The 17,281-nt window shown below is 39.6% G+C and overlaps 1 long non-coding RNA gene across 1 annotated transcript; it reads left to right on the forward strand.

Annotated features, from left to right (window-relative positions):
• Nucleotides 1-1,435: 1,435 nt before the first annotated feature.
• LOC113114898 (uncharacterized) lies at nt 1,436-17,037 on the forward strand. Its single transcript, XR_003293803.1, has 2 exons — nt 1,436-1,600; nt 15,572-17,037. It is a non-coding gene; the product is annotated as an uncharacterized LOC113114898 (long non-coding RNA).
• Nucleotides 17,038-17,281: the final 244 nt, after the last annotated feature.

Raw genomic sequence — 17,281 nt, forward strand, 5'->3', positions numbered from 1 at the left:
AGGAAATGAGCACCAAATCAGGATCATGTGACACTGAAGACTGGAGTAATGGCTGCTGACAATTTGGCTTTGCCATCACAGGGATAAATGACAATTTAATATATTGCAAGTAAAAAAGTTATTTTAATAATACTTTACCATATTACTGTTATTATTGTATTTAGAACAAATAAATGCAGCCTGGGTGAAAAACAAAACACTTACTGGCCACAAACTTTTGAACGGGCAGCGTATATATCAGCTACATTATATAGAGATTATCATCATTATTATTACTTAAAAAAATACTAATATATATATAATTATGTATTGATTATGTATTGATCCAATCCTTTCGTTGGTGATTTTAATTCAAATTCTTTTGTTCAAATGAATTTTATTGATTTTGTTTTCGAAAGTTGAGTTCTGTACTCATTTTTTGGTATTCTGAAATATCAAAATCCCATAAGACCAAAGTGCTGTTCAGTATGTGCTTTAGTATTTTAGAGCTGTTGATTGTGGGCAGCAGGCACGGTGACCACTCCCACTCTGCCTGCAGGAAGTTGCTTTGATGGCCGGCCTGTTGACTTGGGCGATTTCAGTGCTTTGAGGAGTCAATGGCAGACACAGGACAAACAGCTTTTTATGAAGTGGTATGAAGTTATCTGCTGTCTGTGAGTCTGGCCGGGCTGGTGTTTTACAGCAGATAACAGCAGGCCTCTTGCCTCCCTATCAGCGCTGCTCCACCGGCCGCCCGCGCATTAGCGCCTGTCAGAGGCCTCGAGTGTGGCTGAAGGTTTGCAGGGGAGGCCAGACAAAGCCAGATAGCCGTTGGCCTGCAGATCAAAGGGTCTCCCTACAGGCCATTCAGATAAAGCAGCTGTATTTCATGCAGCAGGTATCTATAACAGAAAGACGCCACTGTCTGAAATGCAGCATCACGGGAGACAGACAAACTGCGCTACCTTAACACCCCCCTCCTTACGCAATATCTCTTTTATTGGCCTAGGCGCTTATTGCTGGAAAAAATGAGCCCAGTGTTTTTGTTTGAAGTCATATTGGCCCACAGTGGTGTTTTTCAGGGGTCAGTCATTTCCTCTTTGCTATCCCAGTCAGAGGAAGGCTGGGGGGGTCGGATGTGTGCCAGATAAAACACAGATAGCTGTTTATGACCTCCGAGTTACACCAGCGTAGCTATGGACACTTTTTCAGGTTCATTATGTGTTATGACTTCAATGAGACTTACAGAACTGAAACATTTTCAAGTTGGTTATTTGTGTGTTTATTTTGGTGTGATCATCAATTTTATAAAAATTGATAAGCAACAATACATAAAGAACAGACAAAATTGCAATTTGCAGTGATAATATGTACTCGTAATGAGCTTTAATGCATTGTGAATCAAAATCGTGGTTTGAACTGTTGTTCTTCTCTCTGTTTTTTGCTCTGGCAGGCATGTTTGACCGCAGCGTCACCCTGCTGGAGGTGTGTGGCAGCTGGCCTGAGAGTTTCGGACTGCGTCACATGTCCTCTGTGGAAGCCACTGAAGAGGGCCTGAAGGAGAGGCTTGCAGACGCAATGTCAGAGTCGCCCAGCAGAGACATTGTGGGCTCTGGGACAGGTGAGCGCAAACCCTGTCATTCATGGTATTATGCACATTTTATAGGCAATGGATGTCAGATAACATACCATTAATAAATGCAACAGTTAATGTCACAGTTTAAAAGGGATGGTTCTCACAAAAATCTTTTTTGTTTTTCAAAATTTTTATGACTTTCTTAAAAAGTAAAAAAGTTTCAAATCTTTTAGTCCATATAATGAAAGTCATTGGGCCCCACTGAATTTCTTTGTATGGACATTTTATGTGATGTTCAAAAGTAGAATATGTATTGATAACTCTGTATACTAAGATAAAAAGGTATAACACTGTCACTGGGATGTTTCCCTTTCATAAAGTACTAACATGCACTTTAGCTGCTGCTACGTATTTTTAAAGTACTTATATGTAGCATGTAAGGTACGAAGTACATATGAGGTACTTACCTTTTAGCTTTTGTACCTTAGGGTACCACCCATTGCCAGCTTTGTACCTTTTTTTCTTAAAGTGTATAGAATATATATATATATATATATATATATATATATATATATATAATTTCTTTTTTTAGTTGTTAAAGACCTACAAAAAGAACTTCAGTCATGTTTTTTCTTCTCATTAGTGGCTCATTAAGCTCGAAAGCAAACAAAGTCCCTCAGAAGTTAATATGGTAAACCCTGTTTTGTTCGATTGTTCTTGCGTACTCCTCCAGTGACTTGAGGAATCAGTTATGTCTCCTCAATTCTGTTTGAATTACACAGAGATTAGAATATGTCCTGGCGTATATACGTGATTTCTCGGACAGATCTTGGAAAAGACACATTTCAGAGGTTTCACAATAACAAATTAGGTCATTCGCATTGAGGCGGCCGAGCGACGCGCAATGAGGGGGGAAATTGCCACTCTTGACAATCCAAATATTTAACTCAGTTAGGAAGCTGCTGCTCTCCGGCCCTCCCCCTCATCTGAACAAGACTTTCTTTGATATCTGGAGAAGATGGAGGTTGGATCCTAGACGCCGCTGCTTGGAGCAGCGAGGTCACAAGGCCCTAATGCATTTAGCATCGACTGGCCCTCTCTCGTAGCGCGTCTATTAGGCACTAATTTGATTTGTACCTATTCATTTGCAGTCCCTGCAGCAGCACCGAGTTGGCCCTCTCCATAATTGGTTCTGTCTCTATTTTTGCATCATTAGATTAAGCCCGACTCCCGGACACTTGTAGTCTGCGCTTGTCCATCCATTTATACAGCCTAATGTAACACAAAATTCATTACTGATCACATTACTCTCAACTTTTGGCCCCATGGGCTGGCGGATGAATGTAACGTTAAGCATCTCCTGAAGCAGGAAACCCAGAGTACGGACGAAAAATGGATTGCGGCGAGAGGCTCTAAATAAACAGCATGGTGGCTGGGGACAGGGTGCTGGAGCCTCTGATGAGCGCTAACCATCCGTTATGTCAGTCTGTGTCTTTTTCACCCAGACGTCCGGCTGCAGTTAGGAATCGGTGCCAGACTTTAAGAGTTCCCATTTGGGTCTTTGTTGAAGGTACCGACTAATGTGGCAGTAAGTGCTGAGAGTAACGGGCGAATATTGGTAATTACCCTATAGTCATCCAGAGTAGCCTCTTCATTTGTTGCCATGGGTCGTGTCTGGGATGTGTCTAGACGGTAACTGGTGTTCTGTGAAAAATCTTGCAGGATTCATGTGCGACAAAATACAGTGTGTTTGTATGTTGCAGCAACTCGCCAATTATGGTCGACAGGATGTACGAGAATGCAATGAATTTGTTGATTTCCATGAAGATTGCACATCAAAAGAAAAGCAGAGAATGTGTCAAAGTGATGATCTGACATGTGACCAAAAGTAAAAAAAAAAAAAAAAAAAAAAAAAACAATTTTGAAATTTCATGACCACTGCCTGAAGTCTCTTATGCTTACCAGAGCATTATTAGTTAGATAAAAATATAGTAAAAGCATAAATCACAAAAACATGAACTATTGCAATTTCACTTTATTTGTTTACATATATTTTAAAATATGGCGGTAAAATCTGAATTTTCAGAAGCAATTTCTCCTTCATTAAATGTCACACAAATCATTCGAATATGCCGATAAAAATTTTTTTGTAACCCATGATTCAAGGATTACAATTAATTAAAATTAATTAAAATGAATACATAAATACTTTACTGATCTCAAACCTTTGAAAAGTAATGTGTCTGGATGGATGGATGGATGGATGGATGGATGGATGGATGGATGGATGGATAGATAACATTTATTTTCCCACAATATCTCTTTTGGTCTCTAAATGGGCCCCAAATTCAACCTCTTTTATAGTGTGTCATAAGTGCCATAATTTTATTCTTAGACTTTCACAGATTGAGGATTGCCATCTAGACATGACTGTACAATACAGCTGGTGTGGGATTTGTCTGATCGGTTGTAAAGCAGGGTGGGATTGTGTCCTTGAGCTGTTGGTGAGCCAGTGCATCTGCATATGTAATATCTGAACAGCTTTCTTTGTAGCTGTGGGACGCCCCGTTTAATAAGACAGGTTCAGCCGGGAGCCTCTTTGAAGGGTCGAAAGCAGATGGTTCAACACTTAGCATCTCCTCACGCACAGGCGCTTCTTCAGAAGAGGGTTGTAGCATCAGGGGACGTCTCAGACTCTTCTTCTACTTTATCAGCCGCTAACTACTTCTCCATGTTTCATTCCATCTATCCCCTTCCTCCACTCCATAGATTTTGCATTCTTGCAAAGTTTAACAACAATGAAATTGGAAAACTGAGAATTGGGAATTTCTTCTCATGCAGGTAATAGAGCGCGAACGCAAGACTCCCAGTTTACCGTCACGCAAGGAATGTAAGAGAAAACTCTTGAAATGCAGTCATCTTAAAATTAGATTTTGGCCGGCGGCATAATGTTGCAAATTGGATTTTTGTCATTGGTGCTAACCTAACATAAATTCCATTTAAGCAGGGGGAAGAGGACAGGGCTCAACCCTGTCAAGCGCGGCGTCCCTCCCCACACCACCGCTGCCAGTGTTTACTGAGGTTACACACAGGGATTATGTCTCTGTCATTCTTCATTACTCCAGCCGCCCCAAAAAACACATTTATATCTATTTCCCCGTTAAGCCTACAGTACTGAGTGCACACTCTCAAATCCCCATCCCCCTTCAGCCTTACAGAGCTCCCAGAAAGACACGACTCTTAAAAATTTGATAATGCTAATACACTATCTGTCTTTTAACAAAATGCTGCAGCGAATATTTTTCTCACGTTTATTTTATTTTAGTGAATCGGTTCATTTGGTTCACAGTCCAAACGGTTTCAAAATCAAATAATGCAATTGTCCTACTTATGATACCCAGTGTTTTCTAGTAGTGGTGTTGTCATGACTTGTGAAAATGAATATAGCAATGCTAAAATGTTGTTAACGTTTCTTCGTTGATATAAAGATTTGAATGCATGCTTGTATGTTTTGTGTGGGTGATTAGCACAGTATTGTGATTATGGAAAGGTTTTACAGAAATTGTGTGTCAAAGTTGAAAGGCCCCTCCTTTGTTGTCCACTGAACCAAATATATGTGTTCTTTTAAAATTATTAAGGCCGATGGGTTTTTGTGCACTTGAAGGAGAGCCCACGCTATCGGAGTGGGACATGCCACAATAGCTTCATTGTGAAGAGGATGTTAGCGACAGCTCTCAAGCACCCTCTCTTTCTTTCTTCCTCTTCATCCTTGAGTATTCAGTTCGACCCTCAGGGCAGAGCTTCACTTTGACAGCAACACACGTACATACACTCTCTAAAACACACATACACAACACCTTTATATATACACACGTCAGTGTTGTTAGCTTTTTAGTCATAATTTATAGTGTTGCGAACTGCTTATTCAGCTTGACTGTAGTTGAACTACTTTAATTTATGAATATCTAGTTGCTTGTTAAACTACAGTTTTGACGTAGGTTCCCAACACTGAAACATTCACATGGCTGGCCCTTAAACGGTCATGCATGGCAGCTGGTAAAAGAAAGAACACATGTACATGAGCATAGTTTTCCCGACATAAATGGACACTTGCATGCTGTGACCACCACTGAGCTGACTGAACTGTGACCGGCTGAACTTACGATGATTAGAGCTTTTGTCACGAAACTAAGAACAATGCGCTTACATCCTCCAGTAACACTCGTCTGCACATACTTCGCCAATGGCTAGACACTCCAGGGCGCCAAAAATCTGTCTTCCTCTCGATTGGCTGTTAGCACTCATGAAAGAAGCAGGATGTTTGTTTTCCAACCTCTCCAAAGCCATCAAAACATTCATCACTCGATATTTTAGCCTTTGCACACTAGTTTTCAAAGTTTCAGAGTTAATTGTAAGACCAGGAATTGGTTATTGGGTCTCATGGAATCTGCGTGCAGAACTCCACAGAAAGTTCCTCGGGTTTCCATAGAATTAGAATGACGTCATTCTGAAAAGTCCCTGAGTGCTCGTGTGTTTGTTTATTTAATATTTTTGCAAATTTGATGATGTTTTCATCTATAAATAACCATGTTATATTCTCAGCTTTAAACTTTTTACTGTTTTAATTTATTCTTTCATTTTCCTTCCCAAATAAGCACAGAAATGTGAACGTCTTGCTGCAGACTGACATCACTGATAGTTTGAACTTTAAGTAGATTTACAGTAAATGTCTGTGGTAATGCTTACTCAGACGGAGCCTCACCATCTACTATTTATTTCATGCATGCTAACAAAAAAAAATTGAGGTTTGATTGAGAATTGGGCATGAAAATGTATCAAACAAGCCTTAAGTTGGTAATGTGCAGCAGCTAATTACTGGCATGGCAGATTATTCCAGAGCACAATAGGGTAGATCCTGTTCTGGGTGTACTGAAAACCCTCTATTGTTTGCTTACCTGGTTAATGACAGTAATTTTCCCTGTTTGAATTGGACAAACTCACAAGTATTCTTTCGCCAAATCGCAAGCTATTATCAGAAAGAGCGTTCCGTGTCTTAATGTCACGGCTCATTTTAATGTGGTGCGATAGTCATCACTAAAGCAACAAGACACAGCTGAAAGCACAGCAGCCCAGTCACTCGCCACGCAAAGGACTTAGCTTGTGCTAATCAATCATCTGCCACCTATACGAGGCACACGGACGATGGATTGCATAAACAAACCCGGCTCTAATCTAGGTCTGCTCAATCTCCTGCCAAACCCAAGTTCCTCAGTGAAAGTGTGCTGGACCATGAAGTTGTGCTTCAAGTTTATAGTGTTTAGCTGCTCTATAATGCCTGGTGCATCTGAGTTTGGTAAGTGTAAATACCTCCATATGTCATTTCAATCTTCCTTCTCCTGAAACTGCCCCTCTGTAAACTGCATTTCTTCCAGCACGCAGTGACCCTGCATTTGTGGGCAACAACACAGGCGTGATCATAGAGATATTAGGTCCGTTTTTGTATGCCGTGTTGATCTGACCTATGTGGAGCTGTTGCTGAGGATAGGGCCTGCAGCTCTCAGTGAGTTTACTGGGCCATTGACCCTGATGTTGAGCTCAGCTGTAGCTGACATCATTACTTACATTGTCTGAGCTCAGGAACACAAAAACAAATCTCTGTGGTTCGTCATACTGTGAGGATATCATTCTTCTGCTAGCCGACAAACTAGTTGCTAAAACAGTAAAGAAAAGGACGGAAGCTGGGATTGAGGGTAGAAACCGAAGCTTGCAGTAAATGGGCTTTTTGTGGGATTTTTTGAGACTGCACTTAACAGCTCGCTCAAGGGAGCGGCAGTCAGAAAATAGCGTCTCGGAAAGAAAGAAGGGGAAAAGAAAGTGAGACAGCTGAGGGGGCGGAAGGGGCACTTTTAAAAGATGTTCCAGGATGTCTAGACATGGTGTTGGTGAAACATGACGAAAGCGGCAGGCATTTGAGAGCGCTGCAAATGGAAGCAAGAGGCAGGTGTCAGTGAGACATGCTACGTGTCTCAGCCGTGATTCCACAACCGATCCGGACTCATAGGGCATTTACTGTGTTTAGCCTCTCCAGAGTATAAGGAAGAGTTCATTATTCAATACCTCACTTACTTAGCTCTTTCCTACTTCTCCAAACTCTTCCTCCCTCTCCTTTCACATCTACACATGTGCATGCTGTATATATATCAGTAAAAGAGGTTGCATGAATTAGAGATAGAGGACATAATGGAGGGTTTCTTGAAGGTGCAGCTGAGAGGCGTTACAGCGCCAGCGGTCCGCACCGATATAAGATCACTGACCTGACTGCAGCACTTTCCAGGAAAGTGAAAAGAGGAGAGAGGATGTGAAGCGAGCGAGGAAGAGAGAGTGTGAGTGTCGCTGCCTGCACCGCTGCCTCTCTTTCACACACACACGGTTCTCTAATGGCCTCACACTTAGGAAAGCACTCACACACACTTCTCCCGGAGCTGTGAATAAACATTTTCTCTCTTTCTTCCTCTAGAGGCGTTCCGACACTTTCAGGTGATTGTGCGCTCAAAGAGGACAACATCATTTAGTGCTATTATTTAATCGCTTAGTGATGATCGGACTAATGCAAATCAAAATGGCAATTATGCAAAGCAGAAAGCCCATTGCTGTTTATTTTCTAATGTGTTTGTGGCTGGTAAAGTCCGGTTTGGTATTGGTGAGCACATGCGAGCTTGAGCTTCGGGGTGAGTGAGTGAGCAATGGTGCTTTTCATTGAAAGACCAGCTGAGTGCAGGATTCCTCCTTGGGCTACAGGGCTTTATTGAAACTCACTCCATCAGCAAGACTGTGTGTGTGTGTGTGTGTATACATCTTAGGATGCTTGGCATGGCGTACAGCTCCGTGGCCGTCACATTGACCATGCCCATCAATCAAAGAGACATAAAGCAATATGGACAGCAATTAAATCAGCTAATTGAATCAAAACTCAAATGAAGCCACCAGCCTGAGTGGTTTGTAATTGTAAATGGCATGAGCCTTCCATCCCACTTGCTTAAATTTGAGACCTGCGCCTTGAGCAACTATTTAACCAATTACTCTGCAAGCAGTAATAGACCTTCTTAATGCCGGCAGAATCGGAGTGATTTTGTTTGACTTGGGTTTTTATTCTGAGGCTGTGGTCTAGTGCGATAAATACGAAATCTGTCGTGTTTGTTATCTCAATGGATTTGGCCACGTTTAGTCCATTTAGCACATTTGGAAAGTTTGCTATCACTGTATACTATTCAGAAACAATAATAAGAATAATCCAATTGAATCACAAACTAAATCATTTGAGAGTCATTAGTGACGTTGTTAAGACAAGAATCGCTGTAAAGTGTAACCATGCCTGCCCACTCTGGAAGATTCATAATGTAAGAGTTACAAGGTATGTCACAAAGGTGAGTCCCAACTTTACAAACTGGATTTTAAAGCTATATATACATACTTGCCATTTTAAATTAGAATAAGTCAAGAAATTAATGTTTTCAGTTCAGCAAAGATGCATTTTTGTTGATGTTTTCTTTTACTTTTATTCATTAAAGAGTCAGAGAAAAAAGTATCACGGGTTTCAAAACCAAGAGTTTCAACACTGATGATGAATCAGCATATTAGAATGAATTCTGAAGGATCGTGTGGCACTGAAGACTGAAGACTGGAGTAATGGCTGATGAAAATTAATTGCTGCATCACAGAGATAAATAATATTTTGAAGTATATTAAAATAGGAAACCAATATTAGAAACCGCAATAATATTTCACAATATTACAGTTTTTTTCTGTGTTACTTAACAAATAAATACAGCCGTGATTAGCATAAGAGACTCCATTAAAAATCTTACTCTTCCCAAACTTTTGAATGGTAATGTATACCGATAATTAAGTTGTCAGTGTGATTTGTGAAAAGGTCAAGTAATACAGACTGATGGTATTAATAGAAGTTTATATTATTGATAAACAACCCCAAGAGCCTTTAGTAGATCTGCATTTAATGATTTAAATTGTCACCCTAAAAATGAGTTTTGTACGAGCAAAGACTGTTTTCTCCTTTCACGTTTTCTCCAGCAAATCTAAAAATCTAGTTCAGACTCTGCTTCTGTGGAACAGCACAAGCAGCTGATATATCAGATACGGCAGACATGAGCATCCGAGGACAATATTTCCTCTCATATTTCCTAGAAACATTCTCTCTGGCTCTTCCGACTCATTCATCACCATGGTGTTATTTCAGTGAAAGTAAGGGAAGGAAAAAGCATAGTAGAAAATGAATGATTTAAGCTCATAAGTATATGTGTGGAGAGTCATTCACACCTCTGTGCTAATGCTACACTAGAGCCTCATTGAGCTCGGATGTTACATGCAGGGACATGAATATGCTTTCATTTCAGCATGCACTCAGCTCACTGTGCTCTAGTTAGAAACGCCACAGCAATGTGAGATCTGAGAGTGGTGCACTGCAAGTTTTAACATTCATAACTCATATTCCTGTATGCAGCAGTTCTTCTTTTTAGCACTCACTCACTAGATTTCTTTCTTGCTTGCTGGTTGTTCGGGTGGTCGACAGTAATGAAAAGAGCTTTTTGTGAAATGATCATGAAGCGATAGACTCCATTCGGTCTGTCTTATGTTTGTACCCTCCAGGCCGTCTGTATGCAGTGAGATGATGTCTGGTCCCTCACACGCATCACCATCGCCTCCACCAATAGCGTGGCTCTGTTTCTAATGAGTAAATGAGTAATGCGCCCTTGCTGGAGGATGGTATGTGTCAGGGCAGCAGAGGTTACAGTAGGTTTTCATTAAATATAATTGAAAGCATAATGGAGGCCGGCCACCTTTACCTGCACTGCTCATAAAAGCTCATTTTGTAATGACCATGAAATATGGACTTCTGCATGTGGGCTGGGCTTATGTCTTCCATCCGTTCTGATAGGGTCTTGTCGGTTTGGCAGCGACTTTGCTTCTTATCTGGAAAGGGGTCTCTCTTTCTCTCTCTCACACACTATTTATAGCCCAGACAGAATGAGTAAACTGGACGCAGGATGAGGCCCTGTCCCAATAATCTGACCCGTACACACTCACAATGCCCCTCAGCTGGGGTGTTGCTAATGCCCACTTTTTGAGAGGATGATTCCCTTAATGCCAGCTCTTCATCTGAGTGATAAACTCGGAGGAGCTGTGAAATAACCATCTAGTGTGTGTGTGATTGTGCGCACACCAGAATGTGTAATATATTCTGTAAAAGTCCTGCTGGGTTATGCAAAACACTTCACTATGCATTATTCAGACTCCAGAGATCATGTGTAAACTTAAAATTGTATTACGGGTTTTGCCACAACCCTTTTTTTTCAGTTTTCTAGTCACATAGCATGGATTTCAAACTTGTTTGAGTGTGTTTCTAATGCATAGACAGCCAGGGTTTATTAAAAGCCCATCTTGTCAGGCAGAGACAGATGACCTGGAGAGAAGAATGACGAGTGTGCTAATCAACTCCAGCTGCATCCATGCTACGATTAAAGCACAAACAAGAAGCTGAACTCTGTTTAAAGAGAGTATATCAGAGTAAGTTACGGCCTCTGTCCCGTTCACCCCCTCTTTCCCCCATACTGAGGGCACAAATTGGGTCCACTCTCTCATTGGCATTTACACTGGCAGCAGTCTGATGAAGGGCTGTTTGATCCTGTTTGGTTTCCTTCTAATGATAGCTGACTCCCCCTCAGTGCCCGCATGTTCTCTGTCACTCAGTCGTGTTCTTCTGAGTGAGTCGAATGTGTAAGCATGTGTTGGTTACCCACAGCAAACAGTGTTCTAGGATCTGGAAATGTCTGTTCCACGCTGGACTGGTGTTTACTGCCGAAAAGACGTGCCTGCAGGGATGCAGAAGAGGGAATAGAAACAGAAAGAATTTCACTGTTTGTGTGTGATGTGCCTGTAGTTTTAGTTTTAGTTTCTTTTAAAAGAGATGGCTGTTGGTAAATACAGTATAATGATTGTGTATTTTACAACTTGCCACTCATTTAATCATAATTGTAATGTATGTAAGTGTTTCCACAATTAAATAAAAATAAAAAAGATAATTCAGAATTTTTTTTATGCAATCGTTTATATATATATACAGTCTTGTTCAAAATAATAGCAGTACAATGTGACTAACCAGAATAATCAAGGTTTTTAGTATATTTTTTATTGCTACGTGGCAAACAAGTTACCAGTAGGTTCAGTAGATTCTCAGAAAACAAATGAGACCCAGCATTCATGATATGCACGCTCTTAAGGCTGTGCAATTGGGCAATTAGTTGAAAGGGGTGTGTTCAAAAAAATAGCAGTGTCTACCTTTGACTGTACAAACTCAAAACTATTTTGTACAAACATTTTTTTTTTCTGGGATTTAGCAATCCTGTGAATCACTAAACTAATATTTAGTTGTATGACCACAGTTTTTTAAAACTGCTTGACATCTGTGTGGCATGGAGTCAACCAACTTGTGGCACCTCTCAGCTGTTATTCCACTCCATGATTCTTTAACAACATTCCACAATTCATTCACATTTCTTGGTTTTGCTTCAGAAACAGCATTTTTGATATCACCCCACAAGTTCTCAATTGGATTAAGGTCTGGAGATTGGGCTGGCCACTCCATAACATTAATTTTGTTGGTTTGGAACCAAGACTTTGCCCGTTTACTAGTGTGTTTTGGGTCATTGTCTTGTTGAAACAACCATTTCAAGGGCATGTCCTCTTCAGCATAGGGCAACATGACCTCTTCAAGTATTTTAACATATGCAAACTGATCCATGATCCCTGGTATGCGATAAATAGGCCCAACACCATAGTAGGAGAAACATGCCCATATCATGATGCTTGCACCTCCATGCTTCACTGTCTTCACTGTGTACTGTGGCTTGAATTCAGAGTTTGGGGGTCGTCTCACAAACTGCCTGTGGCCCCTGGACCCAAAAAGAACAATTTTACTCTCATCAGTCCACAAAATGTTCCTCCATTTCTCTTTAGGCCAGTTGATGTGTTCTTTGGCAAATTGTAACCTCTTCTGCACATGCCTTTTTTTTAACAGAGGGACTTTGCGGGGGATTCTTGAAAATAGATTAGCTTCACACAGACGTCTTCTAACTGTCACAGTACTTACAGGTAACTCCAGACTGTCTTTGATCATCCTGGAGGTGATCATTGGCTGAGCCTTTGCCATTCTGGTTATTCTTCTATCCATTTTGATGGTTGTCTTCCATTTTCTTCCACGTCTCTCTGGTTTTGCTCTCCATTTTAAGGCATTGGAGATCATTTTAGCTGAACAGCCTATCATTTTTTGCGCCTCTTTATAGGTTTTCCCCTCTCTAATCAACTTTTTAATCAAAGTACGCTGTTCTTCTGAACAATGTCTTGAACGACCCATTTTCCTCAGCTTTCAAATGCATGTTCAACAAGTGTTGGCTTCATCCTTAAATAGGGGCCACCTGATTCACACCTGTTTCTTCACAAAATTGATGACCTCAGTGATTGAATGCCACACTGCTATTTTTTTGAACACACCCCTTTCAACTAATTGCCCAATTGCACAGCCTTAAGAGCGTGCATATCATGAATGCTGGGTCTCATTTGTTTTCTGAGAATCTACTGAACCTACTGGTAACTTGTTTGCCACGTAGCAATAAAAAATATACTAAAGACCTTGATTATTCTGGTTAGTCACGTTGTACTGCTATTATTTTGAACAAGACTGTATATATATATATATATATATATATATATATATATATATATAATTAAGCTTACATCTAAGATTTCTGTGCTTTTTCTCTGAATTCTGAGCATAGGTCTTACAATGGAATAAAACTTCTTTATTTCTCACAATTCTGACTTGACTTCTGGCTTTTCTGAAAGTTCTCAGAAATGCACCATGAGTTCTGGGGGGAAAAGTCACAATTTACTTTATTTATTTATTTTTGTATGATGCATGCATGCATGAAGCCACTGTTTTTTATTATTACTGCTTACATCAAATTATAGAATGAAATTAATTGATTACATTTGACTGTAAATACCATGCAAATTAATAGTATTATATAATAGTTATAATTACGTAGAAGTATATTATTTTATTGTACATGAAATATTTCACAAATAAATAGTAGTAGTTGATATAATTCTATTATGAAATATTTTCATTCATTGGATTTTACTGTTAATAAAATACTTCACAAATAGCACTTTAACAATATAATTAATTATATGAAGTGCTATTCATTTGTGAAGTATTTTATTACGATAAAATCCAGTAAATCAAATATTTTAATAATATAACAATATAATTTAATTTACTGGATTTTACTAATTTGATTGATAGATTGATAGATGGATAGATAGATAGATGGATAGATGGATAGATGGATAGATAGATAGATAGATAGATAGATAGATAGATAGATAGATAGATAGATAGATAGATAGATAGATAGATAGATAGTGAAACTAAGTAAACAGTGACTGTCTGCCCCTGGTGTATGACATCATTATTTCTTCTGCGTTTGAGTTTCCAGCGGAAGCGTATCATTGCTGGCTCTCTCCCTCACATGCAGATTCACAAACAAACACACACCACACCGGCACATTATCCCGATCCAGGTGTGGGCTCTGCCTCTGATTACTCCAGCACCGCACGGCATCATTTAAGCTCTGTTTATTTGCGTATGCCCACGTGCGAGCGGCTTTTGGCTCTGCCCCACTGTGTTCCTGTGCTATCTGCTGGGCACACGAGGAAAAGCAGAGTCACCGTCTCTTCCCTGGCACGCTTCTTTCTCTTTGAGGCAGTAGAACAGGATTTACGAGCACCTGTCACAGGGGTATGTGCCTCCTCTCCTCCTCCACCAGTGCAAATCATCAGGGGGAATGTGGCCACCCAGTCCCTGCTATCGCTTTAGCACCGTCCAGTGTGCGTGTTTGAGATCTTCTGTATACACACCAGATAATAACTGAAAAATTATGGACGCCACCATTCTGCATCTGATGTATGTTTAAAACACTGCATATATCTCAGCGGTTATGAGTCCCTGCTGGCCAGGACTGTGTATGCAATGGACAAAGTTTAACAACATGTAACATCCACAACATATACAGTACAAATCATGCTGAGAATAACACTCTCCACAACGTGCCAAAACACAGTCTTCGGTCATTATGTCCACAAATATTTCACTATTCACTTTCTTTCCTCTTTCACTTTAGTCATCTAATTTTTTTTTTAAACAAGAAAGGATTATTTCCCCCCAAACTGATAGCATGGTATCTCTGTATTTTCATGCAGCTTGTTTTGAGCAGTGTGTGAATTATACAGTAATTTTTAGGGAGGTTGATTTTTCCTCTGGAAATTTTCAGGCTGCACAGGTAACTAAACATCAACTCATATTAAAGATATTTGAAACAACAAAGAATCATTTTTGTGGAAACTGTTACATTTTCCCCTTACTCCTGAACATAAATGATGAATAGAAAGTAAAAAACTTATCAAATTATATTTGAAATAGTAATCTCTTGTATTAATATAAAAGTATTTACTGTCTCTCTCTATCATTTAATGCAGCCTTATGGAATAAAATGTAAAAAAAAAAAAAAATTATAATATCTTACTGTCTCCAAGCCGTCATATATCTTTCGATTTTATAATTTACTTTAAAATCCCATCTTATAATTTACTTTAAATAGACCAGAAATTCTTTATACAGTTAATAATCATTTCCCCATTATTCTAAAAGCTGAAACATTGTTTAGAAGTTATGAATCTTCTTAAACTGCAAACGTTTCAGTTATATTTAAAAGAAGTAAACACCTTCAGGAGACTAGTGAGATCTTTTTACAGCAATACAGTGAACCATTTCAAATCTTTAATGGCTTCAAGCACTTCGGTCATGTTTAATGTTGTTATTTGCTTCATCCTTCTCTCTCTCTCTCTCTCTGTGTGTGTGTGTGTGTGTGTGTTGAATGCAGCAGAGCTCCAGAGGGAGGGAAGCATCGAGACGCTCAGCAATAGTTCTGGCTCTACCAGTGGCAGCATTCCCCGAAACTTCGAGGGCTACCGGTCCCCTCTCCCCACCAATGAGAGCCAGCCCCTCAGCCTCTACCCCACCGCCTTCCCCTAAAACCAGCCGTCCTGCCCCAAGGAAACTTCTCTGTCCCCTTTGAACAATCTTGACAGTACAACCACAACTCCATCCTCCTCCGCTATATCTTCTCTCTGTTCTTTGAAATGTGATTTTCCTTTAATCAAACCTGGCATGCAGGAAAACCCTGTTCAATCAGGCCCTGCGTTAACATCCTTCGTCATTCACTTCCCTTGTAGATTAATGTTAAAGAGAGAGAAAGAGAGTGCATGGATATCGGCTGAACTGTAGAACTGTTTTCTCAAAGATGTGTCATATTACCAATATCATTTTCAATCGAACTTCCAGTGCGCATCTTCATTGAATGCATGCGTGTGTGTGAGTGTGTGAGAGTGTGTCCTAATTAGCTCTCGGTAGTTGAGTTTAGCTTTGAGCTTACAAAATGCTACGCTGATTTAGTTAGATCAACACATCAGTAGACAGTGTTTGATATATTTTAGTAGAATGTATTGTAGTTCACATTTGAATTGATTTGGCTTCGGTCATGGTCGTGTTTACAATCGAATCTTGTTACGTTATAGTGTTTATTATTATGCACATTTTTCTGTATATTTGATTTCATTATTTTCAAGAGTCAGTTTCTTGGATTCAGTTTTATTTGCTTTATAAATTCAGTGGATACAAATGATTTAAATTCCTTTCAATTTATGCGTAAATGACATGTATGACTGATTCTTTCAAAAAGGGATATTTGTGTTCTAATGTTTCCTTGTTTGACTGGCTTTTTTTCCGGGTGATATTTAGCAGTGGTGGTCTCAACGATCCACAGCAAACTTATTTTGACACTACCCAAATGTGAAAAATGTAGTTCCATCATTATCATTCTCATCATTTATATATCATTCTGTATTAGATTGTTTGTTTAACTATTTTAAATGGCTTTGTTTAAAGAATGTCTTTAGCTTTGCCTGACTGGATGTAACGTTCCTCACACACACACACACACACACACACACACACACACACACACACAACCCACAGTTATTGATAAATACCAATTAAACAAGAAATGTGAATACTTGGTCCTAGTCATCAGCTTGTCAAAAGGTTTAAAGATCTCGCTGTTGGCTGGCAGCTCTGTGCGTGTTGAAAGCCTCAGAAGCTGGAGAGGAAACATCAAGAGTTTGTTCACCATCATTTATAACGCCATTCAGTTTGCCATGACTTAAAATCTGAATGCATTGCACATGCTTTGTATGGACTATATTTTTTGTAATAATACGCAATGTGATCTTGAAATGGGTATAATAGTCATTTATGTGTTTGCTTAATACAGCATATCCATTCTGACTTCCTTAGTTTGTTGTTTTCCCTTGTTAACTTACCATGCTCTCTCTTGAATATATTTGTTATACAAAAAATAAATAAATGCATTTAAATGCCGAGGTAAAAATGTGGGCCTGAGGCTACGAATCTCAATCACTGCCTTCGTTTAGGGAACTGTTTTTTATCATCATGAATCTACTACAAGCTTCAGGACACAGGCTGAGATTTCTTCCATCGCTGCTTTAATTGCACGTGTGTACACTTTGTGTTA

The sequence above is a fragment of the Carassius auratus genome, chromosome 15, assembly GCF_003368295.1.
Source record: "Carassius auratus strain Wakin chromosome 15, ASM336829v1, whole genome shotgun sequence".
Classification (NCBI taxonomy): Eukaryota; Metazoa; Chordata; class Actinopteri; order Cypriniformes; family Cyprinidae; genus Carassius; species Carassius auratus.